The sequence below is a fragment of the Rattus norvegicus genome, chromosome 1 (genome assembly GCF_021556685.1).
Source record: "Rattus norvegicus strain SHRSP/BbbUtx chromosome 1, alternate assembly SHRSP_T2T, whole genome shotgun sequence".
Classification (NCBI taxonomy): Eukaryota; Metazoa; Chordata; class Mammalia; order Rodentia; family Muridae; genus Rattus; species Rattus norvegicus.
Genome location: NC_141534.1, coordinates 22,167,589 through 22,185,839, shown reverse-complemented (window position 1 = coordinate 22,185,839; position 18,251 = coordinate 22,167,589). Strand labels below are relative to the sequence as shown.

The 18,251-nt window shown below is 42.9% G+C and overlaps 2 long non-coding RNA genes across 3 annotated transcripts; one reads left to right on the top strand and one right to left on the bottom strand.

The window, feature by feature from the left end:
* Positions 1-2,132: 2,132 nt before the first annotated feature.
* Positions 2,133-12,852, bottom strand: LOC102553457 (uncharacterized). 2 transcript variants are annotated; one of them, XR_015644789.1, is made up of 5 exons: positions 12,605-12,841; positions 9,508-9,640; positions 7,961-8,159; positions 5,664-6,007; positions 2,133-2,936 (listed from the first exon to the last, which is right to left on the bottom strand). It is a non-coding gene; the product is annotated as an uncharacterized LOC102553457 (long non-coding RNA). The 2 variants fall into 2 exon arrangements; XR_015644788.1 differs by lacking the exon at positions 2,133-2,936 and having other exon boundaries at positions 5,304-6,007; positions 12,605-12,852.
* A 102-nt stretch (positions 12,853-12,954) lies between these two features.
* LOC102553526 (uncharacterized) lies at positions 12,955-17,938 on the top strand. Its single transcript, XR_015644790.1, has 2 exons — positions 12,955-13,494; positions 16,396-17,938. It is a non-coding gene; the product is annotated as an uncharacterized LOC102553526 (long non-coding RNA).
* Positions 17,939-18,251: the final 313 nt, after the last annotated feature.

Here is an 18,251-nt window from a genome sequence, read left to right as displayed (position 1 = left end):
TGGTATGAGGCCACAGGATGCGTGCGAGCACATTGGGCCAAGTGGATGGGGACAAAATAAAAAAGGGGGTGTAAAAATAAAGAAGCAAAAAACACAGAAGACACAGTCTTACCTCTGCCTGTGTATGCATGTCTTTATATGCATATGCACATACGTGTTTGCATGCTCGATTATGTGTGCTGAGGGTGCATTCGTCCACATGCATGTAAAGGCCTAAAGTTACCTTTGGGTGTCTTCTATCTCTGTCCACTTACTTTGCTGAGCAGGGTCTCGCAGAATTTAGAGTTTATCTGTTCTGTTGTCTAGGTAGTCAGTGGGCTCTGAGGAGTCCCAGTATCTGCCTTTCACACACCACAACGGCAGACAGCTACGGGGACTGTATGACTTTTCATGAGTTCGAGAGATACAAAGTCTGTTCCTCGAGATTCTGCAGCTAGCACTTATCCCACTGACCCATCATTCCGGCTCATATTCTTGTAAATTATTTAATTTCCATTGGAATAATGGGTACTTGAAAGTTGAGACATAATTTCAAAATACCTAACATAAATTTATGAAAGGGGCAATGTGTGCATCACGAATACACTTTTCTACAGGAACAAATTGTGTGATAGTAGATAAATGTTTAAGAATTACTTGTGTGGTGAGAGAGAGGCCAGGGCTCAGCTCCTGCCAGCTTCGTTGGTGCAAACATTTCCATTGTGGCTAACTTCAATCCACCTCTGGCTTTGTTGATGGATACGAATTCAGTTTTCAAATCTTTGTGGGCTAGTTTAGTGCATGAATAAGTCAAGTCGCAGTTTTGCAGAAGGAAAAGGGAGAGAGAGATAGAGAGACAAAGAGACAGAGAAAGACAGAGAGACAGAGAGAAACAGAGAGACAGAGAGAGACAGAGACAGAGACAGAGAAGGTGTGTGTCTTGATGGATATCAAGTAAAAACACTACTCATACCACCTATGCAAAGATGAGCTTCTCAGAAATTAATTCATCTAAGCTTGAGAAAAATCCCAATCATAAAATAAGTTTTAAAATAAAAATATTCTTCCACGTCAACCTATGCGTCTTTCCTTCAGTACCTTATTTTAAAGCTCCACTTCTCCACGAACATCATCTTAAAGAATCCAAAATTACTCACTCTGTGCATTTCAGCCCCCCTTTAGAATTGAGACAATTTAAACTATTATATATTCACAAATCTAACACCATGCACTGCGAGCTTTCAGATACTTAAGGGCTAACTTCTATCATCCTGGACGGAGTAAAGGAGAAACTGCAATAGTCTTACGTTGATGATTGTGAAAATCTCCTCGAGTGTTTGATTTGTAACCAGGTCAAGAACAAAATTTTGTATGTATTATTTTTGGTAGTTTCATTGAAATAACTTTCAAGGGTGGTAATGCTTGCATCCCGTTAAATTGCAAACCGTGTGGCAGGGCCATACATAAGATATTTTCTTCCTTTGTTTCTTTACCATACCCAGAGTTTTGGCCAACAAAGTCAATAAATGGACATTTTCTTCCATTATTTTAAGTGGACTAGAAATAGGATGCTTTCACCAGAGGCTATAAATAGGATACATATTTTCCAATTTTTTACCTTCAGGTTTTAAACCCAGGTCAGAAATACCTAAGTCGTATCAAAATCGTGAGTAGCATGTGCTAAAGAATAGCGGTATTCAATTGTTCCAGAAAATGCGTGCAGAATCAATTACCCCTCATTAGCAATCACTCACTCATCGCTTAGCATGGATGGTAATGTTTTAGTTACCTTCTAGTTACTGTGATAAAGAAAAAAACCCAGCATGCTCAAAAGCAGCTAGGAAGAGAAAGGAGTTCATTTTGGCTTATGGCTCTGTAGGGATCAGGTTTGGAGAAGTAGTGAAATCATGGTCACAGGAGTAGGAAGTAGAGTGATCACGTGTGTATATACACAGGAAGAGAATGGGAACAGGAAATGGGGTGAGGCTACAAACCCTCAAGGCCTCCCTTCATTGACCCACTCCTTCCAGCAAGGCTCTACTTCCCAAAGTTTCCAAAACCTCCCCAGTGACATCAACTGGGGACCAAACATTCAAGTACATGAGCCTGTGGAGGACATATCTCATTCAAACCACAATACTCATTACAAACCTGATTCAATGTATTTATTAATTCATGAGACTTATCTCCACCATATTGATATGAATGGTACTATGCAAGGCAGTGAGTAGATATCTGTGCTTATAAATAATGCACAACTATGCAGTAGTCTGGGCAAGGTTTAAACTTCTCCCTGGAAGAGCATACTTACTATATATAGTTTTATGTCATATAATTTTGTATAGTTAATTTACTTGCACAATTCTTACTGTGGAAAAGAAAATCTCAATATACTAAAAATGTGATCCAGTCATACTTTCCTAATACACAACCATCATCATTAATGGCTATGTTGATCAAGCTTCTATCTCCGTATCTTGGAAAAAAGTGTTTGGTGTGCAGAAGCCTATGCCACCCTCAGGCAGTCCAACAGAGCCAAGAATAACACGAAGCACAACAAATAACAGCTGAGGCTTCATGCGTGTGTGGCACTACTTAGGCTAATGCCCAGGATATAATATCATTTGCTCAAAGGGTGCAGCTGCACCAGCTGGCTGACTGTTGAAGAGAGCAGAGATGCAGGAAACAGAAACTGGCAGCATTCCTTATCCTCCCCCACACCCACACAAGTTCTGGAAAGCACTTCTCCAGGTCATGTTCACCAAGAGTCATACCCAGAATTTGGGCGAAGTTCATGGAGCACAGTCGGCTGCAGAGAAGGTTCCATCCCGTGGCATGTCACTGGGACATTACGTCTTAGGCAGAGTGTGGTGGTTAGTCTTCATTGTCAGCTTGAAGGGGTTTAAAATACCTTGGGGGACACAGCTGAGTGTGTCTGTGAGGATATTTTCCTAGGGCTTGAATAGAGAAGAGAAGACCTATCCTGAATGTGGGCAGAACCACCTCAGAGGCTTTGGTACTGGAGTAAATAAAAAGGAAAAGATGAGTTGAGCATTAGCTGTCATCTCTTTGTGTACCCTGAATGGACACAATATGAGTAGTTACCACAGTCTCATTTCTATGCCATCTCCCCAGTCTTTTACCCTTTCTTAAACCATGAGCCAAGACAAACTCCTTTCCTTAAACTGCCCTCCTCAGATATCTTGTTGTACCAATAAGAGAAGGAAGCAGTACAACAGGTCCAACAGACACAGGCCATATTCATACATTGCTACAGTCTAAGTAGTTGCTGCTGTCAACTTGAGATTTTGAACTGCAGCCCTTTAGTCCTCATATACGTGGGGTGGGTGGATTTGGGCTCAGTAGGGAGACCATGCTTCTCATTGAAATTTTTCAAGTTGATCACAGCAGCTCTAGCTTGGGGACACCCATTTGACAGCTAAGGTAAAGGAGCCTGGGATACCTCAGATGGGCTTGTGTCATAGCAGAGGCAGAGGAGTCCAAGTGGAAATGGACACAACCTAAGTTTTTTTTAGGATTCACTCTTCCTTGTATGTTGTTGTCCAAGACAAATTGCAACTCTGGATTCCAGCAAAAAAGAACCACATTCTTCATATGGAGACATAGTGGAATCTGAACAGTTTTGGGGACTTCCTGAAGCAGTTTTAAACTGCTTGTCTTCCTGCTTAAGGAGATTTCTTGCAGTATGGAATGTTTCAATCTAGGAGGAAACTGTTACACAACACAGTTCCGGAGATTACAGTCCATCGTGGAACTCAAGGTATGGTAATAAATAGAGAAGGTTGGGTGGTAGGTGCAGGAGGCTGGCCTGTTAAAATATATCTGCACTCAGGAAAATGAATGAATGGTGTCTTAAATAGGGGTTCAATTGCTGTGAAGAGACATCACAACCATAACAACTCTTACAAAGATAAATATTTAACTGAGGCTGGCTTACAATTCAGGGGTTTATCATCATGGTGGGAAACATGGCAGCATGCAGGTGCTGGAGTAGGAGCTGAGAGTTCTTCATCTTGACCAGCAGGGAGCAAGGGGAGAACTGACTTGAGCTTCTGAGTCCTCTAAGCCCAACCCCACAGTGACACACTTCTTCCAATAAGGCCATACTTCCTAATAGTGCTACTCCCTAGAGGCCATTCCTATCCAGACCACCACAGGGGGTGATAGATCAAGCCTCCCATTGACTCAGCTCTTGCAGTGAGGCCTTACCTCCTGAGGAGTCCACAACTTTCCCAAACAGTGTCACCATCTGGGGGCCAAATGTTCCAACATAGGAACACCAGAGCACATTTCACATACAAACTACACTAGATATGTGCACAAGAGCCAGATTGCCAGGTCATGTAGCAGGACCTCCAGACTACTTTCTACAGCACTTAAATGATTTACATCTCCAGTGAAAGGACCCAAAGACTCCCCTTTCTACACATCAATACCAATTCTGATTTTAATAGCAGCTATTCTCACTGTAGCTTCTTATTTACATTTCTCTAGTCACTAGTTAACTTGAGCATTCTTTTCATATACTCCTTGGTTATCTGTAGAAAATAGATTCTTGAATTTTATTCTTAAAATCTGTATTGTGTTTTTGAGATAAAACGAAGAGTCACTATTGACAGGCTAATGAGTGAGAAGTGTTTGTTAAAAAAAATACTTGCCTATTAAAAATACTAATTGAGCATAGCGAACTTAAAAAGGGAAACAAAAATTCCCTCTCTCGCTTTTTGTCAGCAATTATTCCAGGCTGTGCTGAGGTGTGGGGGAAAAGAAGAGGAAAAAACGTGCAAACAAGTGTGTCCTTGTTCTTGTGGGCTCAGCTCCAGACAGCAAGGATGCTCTGCACACACACAGAACAACCTTCAAAGATGAGATTTCATGAGCATAAAATAGACATCTAATTCTGAAGTGTAAGTTTGCAATTTAAAAAGCTGGGTCATGGCAGGTCCTGTGAAGAAAGTGGTGTGTGAATGCAGGCTTAAAATGGGCACAGATAATGTAGCAAGATATGTGCACAGACAATGTAACAAGATGTAGCCAAGCATCAGATATTAATAACTTTTGCAGAGAACTTTCATTAAAAGTGTGCCTGGCCTATTCTGAGCAAGAACAGGAAAATGTTTGCTTAGGGTCTCTGTATCTGTGAAAAGAAAAAATTAAAAATAAAGTTAACCAGGAATATCAACCAGGAAGATGGATGGTCTCCTTGGCTCTTCTGTCTTTATGGCTTTTTCTTACTAATAATTAGCTGGATACGGGTAGATAGTAGGTGGATAGTTTTAAGAAAGTAATATGTGCATACCATATGAACTTTCACATTCTACATGGTTCAAAGGCATACAAACATATGCCAGGAGAAACAAGCCTTTTAGGTGCCCTGGCATGGTACCAATGCCCTCACCCCAGATGAAACAATGTCACCACCAGGTCTTCTATGTATCTTTCCAGAGACATCCCATGACTGTTAATAGGCTCTCCCAGGTGAGGTAATTTGGAAAAGCAAAGTGAGTCTTTGAGACCTGGACAAAGTTTGCTTTCAGAGATGCAAGTCCATCCTTATCCTGTAATTAAAGGCACCCAAAGAGCAGCCTCAATCAAGCTCATCCCAGACGGGTGGAGTAGGGCCTATCTCATGACCTCACCGAGTCACCTCATGAAAATGTTACCTGTGTGTGGCCACTTCTTTTTCTTCTGAGAGCTACTTTGTGTTCTCATCCAGAGGCGGATTCCACATCTTTCTGTCATTTTCTCCTAGAGATGAAGGGTGGCTTCACCAACCAGGTGTAATAAAGTTAGAACACAAGCTCTGGGCAACGTCAACAAACAGGCAGAATAAAACTAAAGGGAAAAAATAAGTGGGAATCTCTGTGCTTCACTGATAGATCCCAGGAGGACACAGCAGGCTCTTTGTATGATGAAAGATGCAGGCTTGGCCTCTCAGTGCGGTGAAACTATAACACACACTTCAGGCTTCCAGGTAAACAGTAAGTCACAAGACCTTCTTTGGTTCCTTAATTTTAAAAAAAAGGATTTATTTATTTATTTTATGTATATAAGTACACTGTAGCAATGTTTAGACACACCAGAAGAAGACATCAGACCCCATTACAGATGGTTGCGAGCCACCATGTGGGTGCTAGGAATTGAACTCAGGACCTCTGGAAGAGCAGTCAGTGCTCTAGTGCTCTAAACTGCTGAGCCACCTCTTCAGCCCTGGTTCCTTGACGTGATAGTCAGTCATCTTTTTCATCAGGGTTGAGCATTAGAATCTGCTCTGTGAGATGATTGTGAACCTTGAATGATTTTTCTCACAGAATCAGGACAGATGTTAGACAGCTATAACTTCTTCTCATTCTCCCATTAAAGGAAAGGGTGGGTTTTTTTTCCCTCTCCCTTGAGAACGACTGCTAGAACACTACCCAAATTTTCTCACCATAGATGACTTCAGAAACTACTAAGTCATCATCAGCACCACCATCACCATTATCTCTAACATGTAAGCCTGACCCAAGTTTCAGTGAAGAGTCCTTGGTTAAGCAGCCTCAGCAGGCTGAGCTCTCTCTGCAACTGGCCCCAGGACTCCAGTTATTGAGACAAGTATGGGTGAAAAGTTGAAAAAGGAGGTTTCATTTACCACACTGGGAAAATGAACAAATAGAGTAGTCTGGAATTCTATACTCATCTTCATGGTGTCCATATGAGCTCCAGATTATGGCTCCTGTAATTCCAGTACTTGGGAGGCTGAGGTAGGAAGAGTGTCATGAGTTTAAGCCTAGACTATATAGTGAGCTCCAGGCTAGCCAGGGCAGTAAAGTGAGAATAAAAATAAATTAATAATTACACAGAGGAAGGATTCGGGTAGGAGCAAAAATATGCATAAATAAGCAGTTCTGGTCAGATCTGGTGGGGGAGGAGTTCTCCGTGACCACCAGATCCAAGAGATTACCAATCCATATGAGGCAAGAAGGAAATCTAGTTCAACAGAAGTCAAGTGCACCCAGCTCAGACTTCTGACACTGGACAATTTATTATAAACATATTTAAGTACAGTAAAATTTGGAAAAAAAAAGGTTTCCTAGGTTAATGCAATGCCCTGTGCACAAGGAGGCATAATGACATTGAACCTCTTCTCAAAGTATGTGTCAGTTCTTCCATGAGGGTGGGTTCTAGAGACAGGCTACATGTGTTATCGTAAGGGCCTGGTGGAGGATCTGTTGTGGTCTTATATAGATAGTGAGGAGGTCATTTGAGATATGAGTCACATTCAGTCCTGGTTGTGGGGTCTTGAGGAAGAGATAATGCAAAGGTCACCTAGACTACCGGGTATCTCCAGTCCTAGTTGTAGGATCTTGGGGGAGCCCCTGGCCATACAGACAATGCAAAGGTCCCTGGGATTATCAGCTACCTCTGGTCGTGTTTGTGGGACTGTGGTCTGACCTGGCCCTACAGATAATGTGAATCACCAGGTTATTAACCACCTCCATTCCCAGCCTTCTGGGTGGAAAAACAGGTTATACATCGTTCTTGTTGAAGAGATGATTCCACATTGCTGCTTTTCTTAGTGTGCATCTGTGAGTTCAAGGAACTTTGTAATCTCAGCAGTCATGGTTGCAATGGCCATTTTCTAGCTTTGGGTCTGTAGGTAGTCTGAGAAATGTTTAATCTTTTAATTTAATGGCACACATGAGGGAACAAATCTGGTTCTCACAAGGTCATCTTCCCCAGGGTGTAGCATCTACGTTGGAGACAACTGTCCTCATCTGGAAATGATCTGTCCTTCCTGTGAAGTCTTACTCTCCTAGAATCCATGGTTGACACCAGGCTTAGGACATAACTCTATGCTTTTGGCTTTCAAAGCGAATGAGGTATGCTAAGATCGTGGTTGGGAGACTACCATGCCCATGCATGGGTAAATAAGGGATCCATAATACAGGAGACAAACATAAAAGAGAGACATACATACCAGGCTTTCTCCTGTTTCCAGTTTTCTCGTGGCCTCAGTTAAAGTAAATCCTGTTTAGAGAAGCCAGCCTTGGAGAGCTTGTTGTAAAATCTCATGAAGAAAGGGTAGTAGCTGTGTGTGTAACTCATTTAGGATAGGCCATTCAGATGTTCCGGGCCACAGCAGTCATGCATTTAGCCAGCCCTTGCTCTCAATGTTTCTACGGAGGAATTTCAAAACAAGGATTAGTGTTTCGATCAGTGAACGCTGAATAAGTAGATGACACTTCACCGCATATCCAGTGGTCATTCAGACGACTGAGGATCTCAGAGACCAGACTGGCTTCCCAAGGAAAAAGGTACTTTGCCTGCAGACCAGCAGGTTGGCAGCTTATAACGGGATTCAAATTCTAATTCTTTTCTGAACTTCAGACTAAGGGAGGAGTGAAACAAAGGGAGCATGAGAGGGGGAGGGGACTGCCATCCCAGTCTCATCAATGCCAACATATCAGCAGTAGCTTTAAAGGCTATGGAAATAAAGTTAATATTCTATTCATAGAGAGATGGTTTGGCTAGGACCTCATTCCTTCCCCTAGACATTTCTAGAGAATTTCAGACAAGCTGTTAGCATTTGTTAACTAAAGGACATCCACCTTCCCAGTGTCTCATGAGCTAGACTTTTGTCTCTGTATTTGTAATTCTCTTAGATGTCTCTCCAACACCACTCAGTGACATCCTACCAAAATCCTACATATGGCTATTGTCAAAACAGTGTCTTGACTCCTGAGAAGTCTGCACCTGAGCTCTAGGGTATGTTTAAGTCTCTTCTGATCTTTTCCTCTCTTGACTCTGTGCTTAAGCCTGTGTTAGGATTCCTGTAGTACACCATAGATGTGTTTCACACACTGGCCACTCCTGAAATTATTTTCCTCATCGAAGCCATGGATCCCAGTAAGGTGGAAATCCTTGGTCTGCTGAGGGAGGGAGTGGGACCCCAACTGGTATGCAGCTTTTGGGACAGGCCAAGTTTCTATAACTATTGGAACTAATTTCCTAAAGCTCCTTCCTTCCCCCTCCTCTCCCCACTTTCTCCACCCTCTCTCTCCTGTTTCTCAGAAATTACATCTTCAGATATACAAACAATGGGATGTCCCGTCTCTGTGTGTCTAGGTCCCCTCACATTTCTCTTACGCATCTTGCTCACACCCCTTATGCATGCATTCCATTATAAACGTTGAGTGCCAGTGCACAGGGATTTTGCCTTTAACTTCGTTTACCTATTGTAATGCTCGTTTACTAGAGAAGGGCCTTCTGACTTTAGCATAACATCAGCTGATGACTACAGCTTAGACTCTGGCTCCATGTGTTGACGCAAGCCAATCCATGGCAGTGCAGACCTCTGAGAACAAAGTAAATAAGAATGCTCGAGAAGGAAGGAACAGACACAGGGCCCAGAAGAGGGCAGGAGTGGCCATACTCTAGCAATGGTCTTCATTTTCTCTCTGTCCCTTACTGTTCAAATCCCACCTCATTGTCAATCTCTTTTTGTTCCGCAGTCGTCTGATCTACCTGGACATTTTGAGTTCACTGTCGCACCCTTGTTCTCCTTTGTCCCATGCTGAGGTCCCGGATGTAAGCTGCTGTGTTCACCGGTGCTGACAGGTTAACACTGAGGTATATAGTCACCCATTGGCCAATTTTTCTACAGAAAAAAGAAACAACATAGCCTGAACAATAGGATAATTAATGAGAATTCCAGTTCCTCTCTGATTAGAAGAAATAACTTTTGGAGCCCCCTGCCAGGCAAAATTCATTATGAAAATAACTATTCATGCTATATGAGATTTGCTTATTAGGACTATATAGAGAATTCTCACATATGGGTGTATATATTATATCTTTAAAAACATGGTAATGAATAAAAGTGTTGCTAATAGCATTACTGTTAATGATATTAATATCAGTTTCGGGTGAGGATTTCACCATTCAGTGTCGTTAATTTTCTCTCAGCTATGAATGCGTGCTCCCTCAAGTCATAACGTTGGGAAGAAAAAGCCCTTTAACTACAACGTCCATGGAAAAAGTAGAACCACTCAACTGCTTCCTGTGCAAAAGGGACAGATCACCCTGCAAGACTGGAAAAAGAAAAAGGTGTGGTTGTCTGTCACCAAAGCATTTGTGAGGCTGGGGTTGAGGGGTTGCCAAGTCCAGATCTCTGTGGGTCACAGTGTGAGACTGTCTCAAAAACAAACAAACAAACAAACAAACAAGAAAAAAGAGAGAAAGGGGCAGACTGACCAGAGAGTTGTAACGAACGTTTTCATCTGAAATGAGTTACCCATGTATTGTAAGACACAGTGACGGTCCAATTAGGTGCACATTTTTCTTTGTAGATTTGAAACATGAAATAGAACTTTCTCTAAGAGAAGTTAACAAGGTTTTTGCTCAGAAAAGTCTCTGTGGTGATCTGTGTGGAGCTGTGGTTGCACGAGGGCCTCCAGCACCGGTTTGAGTAAAAGGCACAGAGGCTGAATCTCAAATGTAACCTTCTAACTTCTTTTGTGAGTAGAAAATGAGCTCATGTCCCTAGCATTTCCTCTTACCCTTTGTCTAAACCATTCTTTCAGACTGATATTTGGCCACACCAGCCCCTGAGCTCATCACATTTCTGTCTCGGGACTGCCCCACTCAGTAAACAAAATTCTTACAAAGGCATTTCTAGAATTCAGTCTGTAGTGACACACACACACACAAAAATAGAAGTGGGGCTCTGTCATGTACAGGTTTTCATGCGACTCCTGGTGGAGCAAGCACAGAGAATGGGAAGCCATGGTTGTGAGTGTCCTGGGCTCTGCTCTCTTGCTGCCATCAATAACCTCTCTGTGCCTGTATGTGTTTCTGGGTAAAGCAGAAAAATGGAATAAAGGTCTTCCCAGTTAGCCACCAATGAGGAGAAGCTGACATTATTATGTGGAAGTAGTATTTGCCTGATAAAGGGCAATTTGGGTGTGCGTGCCTGTGTGTGTGTGTGTGTGTGTGTGTGTGTGTGTGTGTGTGTGTGTTTTCATGTGTGTTCATGTGTGTTCATGAGGATTTATGTGGGTCGTGACTGTGTAGTGTTGTGAGTGTGTACATATATGGAGACCAGGGGACAACCTCAGTTGTTCCTCTGGTTTGTTTTTGTTTGTTTGTTTGTTTGTTTGTTTGGAGAAATAGTCTTTCACTGGCCTGAAATTCCTCAGGTATACTAAACTTAGCTGGCTTGCCAGTCAACCTCAGGGATCTACTTGTGTCTCCATCTCCCGAGCTTTGGCATATGCCAGCATGCAGGGCATTCTGTTTCGTTTGTTTCCTTTTGTTTCTCGTGAGTTCTGCCAATCAGATCCAAGTTCTCCTGCTTTCGAGACAAGCAATTTGCCAGTAGCTATCCCACCAGCCAATGGACACTACTGTTAACAGCAGCAAGTAATGTACACTTACTCTTTTGATAAGTTAGAGAATCTCAAGTCTTGAAGAAAATAGAGCTTTGCCCCTGTCTCAGGACTACATATGGACCACTCAGGTGAGCATTTCTGGAATCAGCTCAACGGCTTTTTCCAATAGGTTCTTTTCACAATTTCTTTTCATCCCTGATGTCAAAAGCTCTTCTGGACAGCTTGCCTGAAGCTCCCTTTTGGATTTTAAATTTATTTTCCTGTATCCCACCTTCAGCCTAGAGGGAGTGTAACCTGGGTAGATCATCCAAATGCTATCTTCTATCAAACTGAACCGTGGTAAATGTGTTTGGACTAAAGTTTCTGTGGTTTTACGTTGCATTCCAGTGAGGTGATAGAACCTGATCCCTGGGTGGAATGTTCTCTTTCAGGTCTAGCACGCCTGTAAGATAAAGGCTGACCTGTTGGCAGAAAAACTGAGTGCTTCGTGATAGTGACCACAGGAGAGGCCATTGTTTCTCTTAGAGACCAGTCCCCTCACATCCTATCTCAACTCAATGACGTGTGCTCTCTGAGTTTAGAAATCCTAAGCAAATTCTTCTAAAATGAAACCTGGGCCTGAGGGATTGTGCCTATAACACATGATATTCCTCGTCTTAATAGCGACAAGGAGCACTAACTGATACAGGGTGGCCTTCCATAGCCACCAACTCCATGTCTGTGGGTTTGCCAACTCTGAAGTGAAGGTATTGAAAGGAACCTGTTCATACTGAACAAGTATGACACTTTTTTCTTGTCCTGATTCCCTAGAATGTACCAGATAATACCTATTTACATAGCATTTACATTGTATTGGATACTGTGAGAGGTCTACAGGTTATTAAAAATATGTGTACACAGGTTATATGCAAATATTCTAAGAGGAACCAGTATACCAGGCATTTTCTGATTCACAGAGAATCAATCCTGAAGATGGGCTGAAAGGCTATAATAAAATTATCTACTAGGACCCTCTTCCTTCCAAAAGATAAGCTCCTTTTAGACCTATTTTCTTGATAAGAAAACAGAGAGACCAAACAGCACTTTAGAACAATTATGCTACGAGCAAATTTGTCTTATATAATTATGCCATAAGCAAGGGTTAGCCACCTAAACTTGGTTTATATTTGTCTCATAAAGAACAGACAAGATTTTTTAAAAAGTAAAAACACTCAGAAACTCGTGAGAAAGACCTCTCTGTTCACTTTGACCTCTTCTTAGAGCCATGGCTGTCCAGTGAGAGGTGTGGAAGGGAAAAAGCAATGAGCCCTGAGATGGGCTTCCCCAGCCTCCTGCAGAACGGTCTGTCCAGGTCTGTGAATCAGTGTCAGAATTGAGCAGGGCGAGGCTCCCCTCTCCTGCAGCCTGTGATTAGGAAGGCATCCATCTGTCAACAGAAGCTCTCAGCTGCTTTTCCAGCCGGCTTCTTCCTCCCTGACTCACTCAGTGATGCCACATCTAATGTTTATGACCTAACGCTTGATCACCATGGAACTAGCACAAACCGGAGACTGTTGAGGAACAAAACCCGCAGTTAGACACTGGGCGCTGCAGGAAACGAGAAAAAAAGACCCTCATTCATGAAGACCACAGGTGAAGACAGAACATCCCATCCCTCATGTGGACACTTCCACCGGTTGCTAAAACGGATCCTTGGAAGCTTTCAAAGCTTCTTGAAGAATCCAAATAAGGACGCAGGGTGACCAAGGACAAACAAACACTGTGGCGTTTAGAAACGAAGACCAAGAAAATGGGAGGAAATGTGTATGCAGCAATGTAATAAAGTCTGGATCACAAATTCAGCTTCCTGCCAGCAGCGTGGCAATGGATGAAAGGAGCAAGGGCACCAAGTGCCAGGAGAAAGAAGTTCTCCCCAAACTCAACCTCGGGAGCAGTCCCGGAGGTCTACTTTCCAACTGGGATGGTCCGTACAATGGTGAGCCCACAGCTCCTTCTGAAACGGAAGGCCTGTGGAAAGGAGTAAGGGCTCTTCAGTTAAGGTCTCCACCGTTAATGCCGTGAGTGGCAGCAAGCTTTGGCAGGGACACACGGACTAGATGAGGACCCCAGTGGCATCGTCAAGGTGAAGTGTGTCTGACTTCCTGGCCTGCCATCCCCAGACTAAGAACCAGGAGGGGCCGCCCTGCAGCCCTAAAGAGCCTGTATGAACAGAGTCTCCTGGAGTGCTTGCGGCTTCCAAGTAATGGAAGAATCTTTTTATAACCATCGTGGTTTCGTGTAAAAGGAAGCTCAGAGTCGGTGGGAAAGGGAGGGGAACCTTGTGAGCTGCGGACCATCTGAAAGGGGCGGGGGGGGGATCATAAATACCAGAGTGTCTGATTATTTGAACGTCTCTTGAAGTCGAATAGTGAACCTTCTTCATGTTTGGCTCTCCTGCACTTGGCTCCCTCTGACAACTTTGCAGGCATCAGGGTCTGTCTGGAATTAATTCCAAGTTGGAGGGATATTTTTTCCCTTGACATTTTGCAGCTGAGGCGGCCCCAAAGAGGAAGCTGAAGAGCGTAACATTACCAAATATGTCCTTTCTCCTGCTTGTATATTTTATTTCCACAGGAAAAGAAGGCAGATGCAGGCCAAAGAGAGCTGGCCAATAGGAATGGGGCCACAGCAGGCAGTTTCTGGCAAATGGGGGGAAGCATTGATCAGTTGCCATGGTTCTCCAGAAAGGAAACTGTCGGTACCCACCAGTAGAAACCTGCTTTGCTTCAAGATGAAGTCTGACAATTTTTTTCCATGTTATCCATCTGTTGCAGAAGAATTCCCTGTCCTTGTGTTGGTCTCCTGTTCTTAAAAGTACTTGAGTGGGATTTAAAATCAGCATGTATTCCTTTAACTAAGCCTTTGCATGCTCCAACTGTGAGGGTCAGGGTACAATGGGACTTCAGAAGCTTCATCTATAAAATGAAGGTGCAGGTTGCCCAAGTCCCTTTAAAATCCCAAGATTGACAGCTCTACCCTTATTTTTTTTTACTTTAATTTTTTTCTTTATTAACTTGAGTATTTCTTATTTACATTTCTATTGTTATTCCCTTTACCGGTATCCGGGCAAACATCCCCCTCCCCCCTCCCCTTCCTTATGGGTGTTCCCCTCCCAACCCTCCCCCCATTGCTGCCCTCCCCCCACCAGTCTAGTTCACTGGGGGTTCAGTCTTAGCAGGACCCAGGGCTTCCCCTTCCACTGGTGCTCTTACTAGGCTATTCATTGCTACCTATGAGGTCAGAGTCCAGGGTCAGTCCATGTATAGTCTTTGGGGAGTGGCTTAGTCCCTGGAAACTCTGGTTGATTGGCATTAGCTCTACCCTTATTTAATAATGTGTTTCAAGCCCTCACATTTTAGCACCCTTCCAAATGTTTATGTATGCATGAAACGGAATTACTACATCTTGACTCTCTTCTACAAAATATATAAACTAAAAATTAGTGCAGTAAGAAGGCTCAACAGGTAAAGAAGCCTGCTTCTGGCCTCAGGGACCTGAGTTCAACCCTCTAAACCCCACAGGGTGAAGAGAACAGATTCCCACAAGTTGTCTACTGACATATACACGTGTGCTGTGACGGAACACGCCCATACACATATGCACACAAAGTGAACATTTAATATAGATGATTTGTAAGAAATGAAAGATGCTAAACCAGGGATATAGTTCAGTGGGTAGAACACTTGCTTACTTCACTACATCTGAGACACTGCCTGAGAGAGACACAGGGGTGCACACTTGCAATTCTAACAGGAGGCAAAGGGATTAGAATTTCAAGATCATTCTGGATTTACCAGAGAGTTTGAGGCCTGCTTGGGTTATATGAGATGTCTAACTTTTAGGGCTTTTCTTTTTAAATATCGGTAGTTTATATCGGCATTGTTGTTGATATATGGCGTTATTCTATTGCCAGACTGGCCCAGACCTCACTGTGAAATTCAGGCTCATCTCTAACCCTCCATCTTTCTGTCTCATCTTCTCCATTACTGGTATTGCATGTGCCACCCGCCACAATTTAATATCTTATCTTTAAGCACAACCTGTGGTAACTCACCCCTGTTTGGAAGTCAGTTCTTATAAAGGAATATTTTATTTACCTGACACAATTGTAGTCCTAGGGCTTACTGTCTCCGTCTGCTAACTTAGGCCTTGTCCTGGAAGCTTCCAGCTTCCACACAATCCCATGTAGGCCTAGGATGTTTTCAGCCTCAGAGATTCGGTTCTGAATAAGCTTACCCTTTCTAGTTCTTTCTGAACTCTCACTAGCTAGTCAACTCAGGCATTCTGGTTTAAAATTTTCCACACTGACTGATTCAAACTGGCTTCTCTCAGCTTCTCGCCGAATTGCTCTGCTTGGCCTCATACTAACTTTGGCAGCATGTTCTAAACGTCTAGATCCTCATTCTCACCACTTTTTCTCCTTCTCAATTAGGCATCGCTTTCAAACATGGTGCTTCCTTCTAGAAACTAACTTTACCTTCCTCGTTTGGGATTAAATGTATGTACTAAGGGCACGTCTGTAATTCTAGCCAGAGTAACCATGCCGGATTAAAATCCCTCTACAAGTTCTCTCATTGAAAGTCACTTCAGCTCTGCCTTGTTTTTTTCTCACCATGTGAGAGCCTCACATACACCAAGCAAGTGCTGTGCTACTGAGTCCACCTCTGCTTTTCTCTGTGGGTATAAGACATTCATCTCAAACTAGCACATCTGCAGCTACTCGGAAGGAATGCACAAGAAAAGACGCTGCATAATGTACACCTTGCACTCACAATCAAACGTGTGAGAAAGCTCAGTTTTAAAGATATCCCCAGCTAGTCATTTTCTGTATAAATTTTAAAAGAGAATGGTTACAGAAAAACACTTTATATTTGTGTGCGTGTATATATGTGCTCGTGTATGCTTGTGTGTGTGTTAGTGTAGAAGCCAGAGATCAGTGTCTGCTGTCTTCCTTCATTAGTCTACATTTTCTTTCTTATGACAGGGTCCCTACTGAAATAAGAGCTCACGGATTGGCCAGAGCAGAAGACCAGTAAGCTCCAAGATCCTCTTATCTCTGTCCTCAACACCTCTGCCCAGGAGTACTCTGGGCATCGGAAGTCAGGTTGTCCTCTGGCCTGCATAGGGAAAACTGACAAGTAAGCCACCTCCTCAGTTCCGGGAAAAAAAAACTAGACTAAGTAACTGTTACCCTTAAAGACTGCGACTGAAACTTCATCTTGAGTGAGGAATCACTGTTGCTTAGTAAAGACTGAGGTAACCTGGAGCTCCTTGGCCCATAGGAGGGCAAGAGTTGCTCTTTGCTGATTGCTGCAACTGCAGAACAGAGCACATTGGAGAAATGCAAATGTGATTTCTCAAGACAATAGGGACACTATTTTAATATAAAATTAAGCTAATTTTGCAATTTTTTGACATACAAATATTCATGTCAGGTGCTGAGGCCAAGCAGATGGTACTGCTGGCCATGCTCAGCCTGTGGGCAGCCCCTGGATGGTCCTTGACTTGACCCCTGCTGAGTTAGCGAGGGTCGTTAGAGACAACACTGGCCCTTTGCCTCAGACATTCAAGCTCTAGCAGGCTGATTATGTGTGCAATGTTTTGTTACTTTTATGACTCAACATCTATTTCATCAGTCTGATAGGGAGCCTTCAAAGGACTCAAGAAGTAGTCCCTTGTATAAACTTAGTGAGGAAAAAATGGTAGAATTCTTGTTCACAACGTTCTTAATAACATGATTTCATGTTTTTCTGTCCCACATATATCTCATCACACTCTTTAATAGTAATAATTTTAAGATAATGGAATCTAAGCAAACAGCTTCCTCTGGTTGGTTTTCCAAGTCTAACGTGGTTTGTAGTGGATAATGATTAAAATAGCTAAGATGATCGGATTGGCAACAGATTCATTAACTGAAAAACAATAATCAAGTTCTGGGTAGGATATATTGACTACTACTTGGCAGAAAGCATGAAAATAAAAGAAATTTGATGTGGACTTGGTGGAAGAACCCAAAAATCAAGGATATGAAAGCAATCATGCGGATTACCATTGGCTAAAGAAATGAGAAATGAGTTCTCTGGGAGAAAAGCTCAGAAATGCAAACCAAGCTAAGCTGTGTCTCCATTCAACAAATGGACCAAGACAATCAGAATACAGAAAGATGTATGTGTTTGAGATTCAGAAAACCAAGGACTGCATAAGACAACCCAAGACAAAGAGGAAGCAGGACACTTGGTCTTGACCTTCCCAGCCTCTGAACTACAAAATCGGCCTTCATCATTTATCAGTCACCCTGCTATAGTGGCCCAAACGAGTAGAGACCAACATTACAATAAGCCCAGATTTTATGGTAGACAGGGTTGCAACATAGCCCCAAATGACCTGAAACGTCTGATCCCCCTGCTCCTTCCTCCTGAGTGCAGGGGTTTCAGGCTTGTCTCTGGGACGTAGCATCTCCAGCCCATGACTGCACCTTCCTGTGAAAGAGCAACGAGTACCTTTGTTAAAGATCATTTAAACATGCAGAGTGGAGTTTTCATTTTTGTACTTTTCAGAGATTTTGTTGATTTTTATTGTACACGTATAAATGTTTTGCTTGAATATATGAAAACGTACCATATGTGTACAGTGCCCACCACCGGCTACAAGAAGGTATCTGATCCCCTGAAACTGGAGTTACAGACGTTTGTGAGCTACCATATGGGTGCTGGGAACGGAACCTGGGTCCTCTGCAAGAGCAGCAAGTGTTTTAACCACAGACCCACTTCCCCGGCTCTAGAATGGGATTCTTAAGCCAAAGAGTTTTAAGAAATAAAAAGAACGAAAATGATAACGAGG